The following is a 9,601-nucleotide window of genomic DNA, read 5'->3' on the forward strand; positions in this document are numbered from 1 at the left end:
TGCTTTATGTACACATGACAGTTATGCAGCTAATAACAAAGGCTTCTATTTTAAAAATAATTATGCTCCATTTACACAATTTCCCACAGAATTTACTCATAAAATGCAGGATGCACCAAAAAAGATTAAATGCTGTTGTTTTCCTGTTCATTAAAGCCATTTTGCTAAATACAACTGCTACTTGTTTTTGCATCTCAGAGGAAAGGGATATAGTCAGCCAAAATCAGTTCTTAAATAAAAGAACAAGCTACACTTAGTGTTTGTTTCTTTTTAAATAACTTGCTTTAGGGAAGGTTCCCTTCTAAGATGTACTTTGATTCTTTTGTATCAAAGCTAAGTATGGGCTGATGTGTGGTGATAGACTTTTTTTGTGACCCTGAGGATTGTTAAGAATTGTTTATGTTATTAAACCAGCCCCAGGCTGGAGAGGTGTTACCCACCTGAAAGCTGTGTGCAGTTCTTAAGGGACCCACAAGGGAGGCTAAATGGGGGCAGGGTGCCTGCAAAGGGAGCATGTGCTTAATACATTATTGAATGAAACCCCAATAGCTACAAATGCTCAGTAACTTTGAAAATGAAGCCACTTATTCAGGAATCTAAATATGGATATAGGTTCCTAACTTAATAGGTTAGTTGAAGTTCATAAGGAAACTCAATGGCAGAGCTAGGAATAGAAACTAGGAGCCCTGACTGCTAGTTTTCTGGTCTAATAAGACATGCTGATTCCACACAGTGTATTAAAATGCATACATTAAATAAACCTATGTGTATCAAAGTTTAAAAAAAGAAGAAGAAGAAGAAAGTCCTTGTATCTAAGAAAATTGTTCCACTTAGAAATAAGGCACCAGTTTTTATCAGTGAGCATAATTAACCACTGGAACAAACTCCCAATGGGAATGGTAGATTCTCCATCTCTTGATGGTTTCAAATCAAGACTGGAAAGTGCTTTAGTAAAGCACAAGTTACTGGGTTTAGTACAGGAGTAACTGGGTGAAATTTTATGCCCTGTGATATGTAGGAGGACAGACTAAGTGATCTAATATTCCCTAGGGCTTTAAAAACCTATTAATATATTAATTGTTGCTTTTTTAAAAAATTGTGAGTCAGAGCCTCATGTCATATAAATTGGGGCAGCTCCATTTATGTTTACCTTACACCAGCTGAGGATTTGGTTTTGTATGTCTGAACGTTGAGAATTATTTTCAGGTGCCACCATAAGAGAATGAAAGGCATATGCAGAGACACAATTTTTCAAGGAACAACAAAAGTAAATGGGTTTAGAAAACTATCCACCAAATCACATATTTTAGAGTGGCTGTTAAAATGTTGATGAACGAATATAAGATGATGAGTCAGGGACACTAAAAGACCAAATGTATGGATTCCACTAGATAAGTACTGAAAGTTTCACTTTATAACCCAATGTGATTAAACAGCATACTGTTGAAAATGCAGCTGTGATGCTACTATAGTAAAATAAGCCTTTTAAAAAGATGTTTTCTAACTAAATCATGAAAAACAACAAAGAAAATGGGGAGACACTTTGCTAAAAATGCAACTACATGGAAAGCCCTTTGGGACTGATCTCTGAAATTTCATACTTTAAACCAGAGGGCCCCAGAACTGTTGTGTAAATGGAAGCTCAAAAACCCCAGATTGAAGTTGAAGACTGCTCAGCGTTGCAATGGCTTTGCACTATGAAGTAGTGTGTATGAGTGCAGCTATGAGAAGAAGGATTGTAAATAAAAGAAGCTCTGGTTTTAGGATGACCTTGCACTCCTTGGGGTGGGATCCACAAAGGGACTTAGATGTTGCAACACTGAGCGTTATGGCACCTAGAAAATCACAGGAACAGCACTGCAATCCACAAAATGAAACTAGCCCCTTAGGCTCCCTACACAGTGCACGGGGAGAGCTAGGGGCCCAAGCATGTGAGCCACAAAAGCCAGTGCACTAGGTGGGGAGCTACTTAAGCTAGCCAATGGGAGATGCTGCCAAGAAGGGTGTGTGCGAAGCCTGTCTCTCTCTCGGAGATGAGCACCTAAGTCCAAGCTGCACGGAGGTGCTTGTGTCATCTTAGGAATCCTCACATGGGAGCCAGCCACTTCAGCTGCTCTTTGAGGGAATGAGCTAGATGCTTGCTTAGCTCCACATGAAACGGCCAAAGGAGGAGGAGGAAGTGCCATCCACATTATAACTTTTAGCCCAGTGTTTAGAGTGAGATGTGCGAAACCTGGTACAATTCCTTACTCTCTGCCTGATCGGGAGAAACAATCTGAACTCTTAGGAGAGTGCTCCAGCCACTGATCTATACAATTTTCTGAGGTTGGGCTTCCTCAATCCCTGCTGTTGAAGCAGTGGCACACTGATTAGAGTAAGGGAACCAGACCTGGGGTCTCCCACCACCCAGAGGCATGCCGTGACCACTGGACGTCAGAATCATTCCCATTTTCTTTCTGGCCCAATTACTGTTTATTAACAGTGAAAAAGTGATGATCTGTAATGGGAAGGGGTTCATGAAAACCAATTGTTCATGCCTGATAAGGGCTATCAATAATTATAATTTCCTTAAATGTTGATTTGACAAGAAACTGCTCTGAGGCACTAACAATGGCCAGCATTTCTTTCTCAATCTGAACATAGTTCTCTTGTGTTTTAGTTAGTATTTTGGAAGCACGTGTGACTGTTTGATTGTTGTGCAAAAGAACAGCCTGCCATGGTGACCCTTCATTGACTGAGATCACCAGCTTTTGGTTAATCTCATAATATTTCTGTACAGATGCTTCTGGGACAACTTCTTTTATTTCCCAAAGGTTTTTCTCTTCCAATCAAACCATTGCTGTTGTGTACTGTTCTCAAACTACATTCTCAGAGGAACACTTAAGCATGACAAAATAGCGATGAATTTCTTTAGGTATGTTAAATTGTCATGAATCTCTGAAAGACCTCCTTGGTTTCTACTCTTTCCATTATTATAATTCTTGTTTATTAGGTCAAGTCAAACTCCTTTGTCACTGACTATGTGTCCAATATAACTAAAGTCATTCAGTCTAATCTAGAATTTGTTTCTGTTCAATTTAAGGTTCTTTTCTCTGACAGTTTCTTCTCATTGGGGAGTTGACCATTTTAACTTCAGATCAGCAGCAATTACTTACTTCCATCCCATCTAGATCCTCAAATGTCTGAGAGATGATGTATTCTTAAAACTCAGGTGCTGAGAGAATCCCAAAAAGAAGCTCACTTTTACACATATCTGCCAAAATGAGTTGGAGGTGCAGCATTTTGCATATTCTCTATAGAACTGGGTCAGCCAAAACCCTGGGATTGCATCCAAAACTGAAAACTCACTTGCATTTTGAAGTCTGGACAAGACCTCCTTAACTATTCTCCTGGGATATTGCTTTCATTAATAGCTTATTCATATCTTTCAGATCGCTACAAATTGTTAACTTGTTTGTAGTGATTGTCCTATTACCCCATTCAGTTTTTGTCTGAATTCATTCAAGTAACATCCCATTTTATCATCTGTTCAAGTTCAGCTTTTACTCTGTCTCTCTCAGTATCAATGAGACTTTATGTGGTGCCTATACTTTTGAAAGCACATGCCCTTCTACAGCAGTATTATGTATAGTATCCTTAATGCATTCCAATCTGTTTATAAACCTCATCAAATTCATTAATATCTTTTCATTTATTTCAGTGAAGACATTTGTTTGATCATCTGTATTTGTAGACTGCTCTTAGACCCAAGCACAAATGAGATTTCCTGTTCCATTTTTCCAAATGCTACTGAGTGGCATCTATATAGGAATGTGAGTTGGGTATCGCCTCCAAGGCCCATTGTATGAAATAAGCTTAGTTTTCTATTTTAACACTGGGCAGTCACTAATATTTCTGCATATGTTTACCATTATTACCTTGTACTCATCTCCAATATGTATTGTGAAACTGGTGTTTTGTTTATTTATTTCCATTGTCACCAACCATTCTGTTGTAGGGCCTTGCATTGTACACTTATTTAGAAACAGAACAGCTAACTCAGTTTCTGTGTGATCATCAAAGCTTTGTTCTCTACTTGTATACAAAACCAAAATACATTCATGAGTATGTCTGTGCAGTTTTTGCTCATAGCAACACAATTTTGCAAAGAGGTTGCTTTCATTGCATGTCTGATATTACCATCAATGTTGTCAACTATGACTGTTATGATATTTGGTGTATTTCTTAAAGGCCTAGTTGTTGGAATCAAAATTATTATCTGAGAATCATAGCATTCATTTAAAAAAAAAAAAGAGTTTTTAGCCTTCATGGCTGTTGATAATAGCTTGAAAACATAAACTCTAAATCTCCAACACTAGAAAACAATTAGAAAGAATTCCAAATTTATTAGTTTTTAAATCTGATTTTTGTGCCAGTTTCATGATTTTTTGTGGTCTCATACATGTTTTTTGAATGTTTGAGGTTCACAATATCGTGCAGTCCTCTTGCTCAACACCTTATTATCATGTTGTGATTGCCTCCACAAGGGTTACAAACAAATCTGGCCTCTGTTTGTTTACCCATGAATTTTATCTCCATGCAGTGGCATGCATTTTTACTTAGGCCTTGTCTACACTGGGAAGTTTTGTTGATGGTAGCTTTTTTGGTGATAAAAAAGCGCTATAATTACAATGCTTGTGGCCGGCCACACAACACTCATTTTGTCGCAAAAACGCGTCCACACTTGATGCTGAAGTATCAACAGTGAGAGCAGTGCATTGTGGGCAGCTATCCCACTGTGCAACTTGGGAGCTTCTGCCGCTAGAATTTCTGGGATGAGGGAGAGAAGCGCAGAGCAGCATGGGTGCTGGCTCAATGTCCCATGGTGCATTGCGTTTCCATGCTGTCATTCATTGCATTGCTGGCAGCAACACGCACCATTTTTTAACAGCTCCCCGCCATTTACTGCGTGCCCACCATCTCTATCTGAAAAAATGGATCCCACACTGTTCTCCACTGTTGCTTTTAACATTCTGACCACATTGTGGCTGGTCACACAGTACATCATGAGCTCCGAATCGGAACAGGTATCCGAGGAGCCTGACCTGCTGAGTGACACGCAGACAAACAGCACTGCAATTTACTGTTGTCATTAATGGAGCATTTGCACACAGGGAACTGTCACTTCTGTCATGTGAGACAAGCACTGAGTGGTGGAATTGCATCATTCTGCAGGTCTGGGATGACGAGCACTGGCTACAGAACTTTCGAATGCACAAAGCCACCTTCATGGAACTCTGTGTGGAGCTGGCCCCTGTCCTGTGGTGCAAGGACACCAGAATGTGAGCTGCCCTCTCGGTGGAGAAGCACGTGGCAGTCGCTGTGTGGAAGATGGCAACTCCAAACTGCTACCGATCAGTCACTAATCAGTTTGGAATAAGCAAGTCCACAGTTGGAGCTGTGTTATCGCAAGTGTACAGGGCCATTAATCACATTCTGCTGTGAAGGACTGTGACTCTGGGCAATATGTGTGAAACAGTGGATGGATTCGCAGCAATGGGATTCCCTTAACTGTGGCGGGGCAATAGATGGCACACGTCTCAATTTTGGCACCAGGCCATCTTGCAATGGAGTACATCAATAGAAAGGGGTACTTCTCTATGGTACTGCAGGTGCTTGTGGATCACTGTGCGCGTTTCACTGATATCAATGTGGGTTGGTCAGGAAAGGTGTATGATGCTCGTGTCTTCAGGGGCACTGGCCTGTACCAGAAGCTACAAGCAGGGAATTTTTTTCCAGATGAAAAGATTCCAGTAGGGGATGTTGAGATGGCCATATGATCCTGGGAGACCCAGCTTACCCACTAATGCCATGGCTCATGAAGCCTTACACAGGCAACCTGGACAGCAGCAAGGAGCGCTTCAATAACAGGCTGAGCAGGTGCCGAATGACTGTTGAATATGCATTTGGCAGGTTAAAGGCGCACTGGAGATACCTTTATGGCAGGCTGGACTTAAATGAGGACGATATTCCTGTGATTATAGCCACCTGCAGTGTGCTCCATAATTTATGTGAAGCTAAGGGCAAGAAGTTTGCCCCTGGGTGGACTGCAGAGGCGGATCGCCTTGCATCTGAATATGAGTAGCCAGATGCCAGGAATATTAGAGGGGCACAGCGGGGGGAGCATAAACATAAGGGAGGCATTGAGGGCCCATTTTGACAATGAGAACCCATCAGGTGTTTTTTGAAACTGTGCTGTGACATGCTAAGACCGCTATACAGCTGTACATTTGTGTCAGTGGTAGAGAGCTTACTTTTATTATTAAACACAAAACATCACACAACACAAACAAATCCTAGAGGGGAGAAAGTAGTGGGTGGCAGTGCCAGCTCTGACAGCTGCGTGTAAGTCCAGCTGTCATTCTCATAACTGTCTGATGGGGTGGAACGAAGGGGGTAGCGAGATGGCCTGTGACTAGTAGGAATGTGTAGGGGGAGTTGGTGGAGTGCAGGGGAAGACGTTCTGTTGTGGCTGAAGGGGTGGGGTCCGAGCTTGCATGAACTGTGTCTGCAATGACACTATTGTCTTTAGAAGCTCCATGGCCTTGATCATGCTCTCATGGACAGCTAAAATTCTCTTCTGCTTTTCCTTCCATTCCTGTCTGTCCATCTTCTGAGATTCTGACATTGATTATCTCCATTCCCTTTTTTCTCTTTTGGATGCCTCAGAGGATAGGAGGAGTTCCTGGAACATCTCCTCCTTGTTTCTCTGGGGTTGCTTTCTTATCAGTCGTAGTCGGTCTGCCAGCATAGGGGCCTTGGCTGCAAAGGTCACATCTGTGTAAGAACAAGAAACAATGAACAGAACCATTATTGTGAGTGCCCTAATAGTACATCTGAATCACTGTGAAACACACTTCATTCTCACTGTCCCCCTGTGCAGAGTACAGCTCCTTGATCTGCCTGAAAACGGTGAGTTGTGCGGTGGGCAAGATTATACAAGTAGGTCTAGGTTCTGGGTTTTGGGTGGGTGCTTGCTTGGGGCATAAATACAGGTACATAGGGAAAACAAATTTCAAATTGTGCCACCGTTCTCTGCAGGGCCATAGAAGCAGATATCTCACTCCTTAGAGTCGGCAGGGATGCCACGATGCATCTCCTCCATGCAAGCAGCTTCAAACCAGGGCCCTATGCTGCATGACTGTGCACTGCTTTGGTCCCCTGCTCAAGTGATTGTCAATTCACATGGGAAAGTGACCTACAAATGGGGTCAGAAACACAGCTGCTCTGCCCAGGAATCTGAGGCAGGGAATCGGGGAGTACCTCCAAGAAAGTTTCCTAAGGGTCACACTGGAGGATACCCATGAAATCTCAGTGTGCATTAACGTGCTTCTCAGCCATACTGCCTAGATGCACAAGGGAACAGGAAAGCACATGCAAACGCAGCTACTCCTGTGCGTTTCTATCCCTTCAACTACCTGTATGTTTTATCCAAGCTAATGACCCCCATCCCTCCAGTATGCATGCAGCATCAGCTTCCAAACACTTACCAGAGCTCCCATCTCCTGCATCTTGAGCACCTGAGCTGAAGGGCTGGGGCTGGCTGTAGCCTTCTGGGGTCGAGAACAGCTCCTGACTCTCAACCTCAGCAACCACTGTTCCCCAGCTCTGGGTCATCCTCCAGCTCCACTTTCTCATCAATGACCTCTTTGTCGGGGTTCAGTCCAGTGTCCGGTGGCCCTGGGGACATGGAGGTGTCTACAGGCATCTTGGGGGTGGATGTGGGGTCGCCGCTGAGGATGGATCCCAGCTCTTTGTAGAAGCAGCAGCTGATTGGCTCTGCACCAGAGCAACGATTTGCCTCCCTGGCCTTGTGGTAGCTCTGCTGCAGCTCCTTGATTTTAGCTCGGCACTGCAGCATGTCAGGTCCATAGCCCTTCTCCGCCATGGCACGAGAAATCTGGCTGTAGGTATCAAAGTTCCTTGGGCTAGAGTGGAGCTGGGACTGCACGGCAGACTTCTCCCCCAAATGCTGATCAGATCCCACAGTCCCGGTGTGCGTCAAGTGGGAGAGCGTTTGCTGCATGGAGCTGCCATGGTCAGCTGGGAAGATGAGATTCAAGTTCTCCACGCCAATCAAGCAAGAAATGGAATAACAATTTCAAAACTTCCTGCAACTTTCCAGGGGGAGGAGTGGGTGGCTGCAGAGCAGCAGAATGTAAACGGATGTCCAGAGTCGTTAGGATTGGCATTGTGGGATATTTCTGGAGGCCATTTACCGCAAAAACATACAGCAGTGTCTACACTGCCACTTTGTCGCTAAAACATTGTCGCAAATAGCTCTACGCCTCTCTTCAAGGTGGTTTTATTTTGTAAACGAAACAGGGCAGTTTTGTTGACAAAAGGGTCATTGCAATGTGTACACCAGGATTGTTTTGTTGAAAAAAGGTGACTTTTGTTGACAAAACTCTCTAGTGTAGACCAGGCCTCAGTTGCAATTCAGTTCTTTCATTGCTTCTTAACCCTTTCATTTGCAAATCATTTTTCATTAGTCTTACAAATATTCACTATTCTTTGCTGCATGAAATCCACTTCATACAGTAACATTCTTTTGACCTGGTTTTTACTTATACCACAAGTAATTTAGTTTCTAATTAGTGGAGCTGGTTAAAAAATGCAAAATCAATTTCAATGAAAATATTTGAAATTTCTAATTTGTTTTTAATTCATGGGGTTCAAAACACATCCATTTTTCATTTTCAATTTTTTCACATTTTTAATAAAATTTTATCCAATTTTAATTGAAAGTTATTGAAATTACCATTTGTTTTTGTTTAGTAAAAGAGAAATTTAACCATTTCCATAATATTTTCTATACACTGATAAAATTAATGATTTTTTAAAAAAATATAATTTGTGGAAAAGGTGTCAATTTTTCACAAAAAAATAGTCCATTTTTAAAAAAAATATATTTTGTGATGAAAAATCCTTTTGATTTGAAATTTTAGACCAGCTCTATTAATTGGTCTGTCTGTTAATTATTGAGATCCAAAGGATTTAGTTTTGTTACACACCTATATAACACCATGGTCAATGGTCTCATCTTACTGGTTTCCAGTAAAGATAATATGCCTTTCCCATGTGTTCCTTTCCCAAGTGACTTTTTGTGTGTGTCAAAGTATTCTTGAAATTTTGAATAATCATCTAGCAATTAACAGCCCTCTTCAGGGTCCCACTGGAAGATTTGGTACTGCAGACTTCCGAAGCCTCTGGACCTGCTAAATGCAACAGTATAGAGAATATGCATCTCTTTGATTTCTCTGGAACACTTCTTCCAAGAAGACTTGAGAGTGTTGCTGCCTCCTCTAGTTCTCTGCCATTTTCCCTTCTACAATGAGAAATGCTGGTGCCTTCATTTGCTTTGTTTTCTGTTGTCTTCTGATACTATGAAATAAAAGCTAGACATGTAGGAGTGATAGTAAAAGACTGATTTTTATGTTCTGGCTCCAGTCACATGACATAGATCATGGCTATGTGTTACATACACTTGTTATATGTTAGGGGTTAGTACCCACTGATTATAATAGCCTCTCTACAATAATCTAGAGATGCTCATATTGCA

Source organism: Emydura macquarii, unplaced genomic scaffold (assembly GCF_026122565.2).
Source record: "Emydura macquarii macquarii isolate MOO-44397 ecotype Brisbane River unplaced genomic scaffold, CSIRO-AGI_Emac_v2 contig_2676, whole genome shotgun sequence".
Taxonomy (NCBI): Eukaryota; Metazoa; Chordata; order Testudines; family Chelidae; genus Emydura; species Emydura macquarii.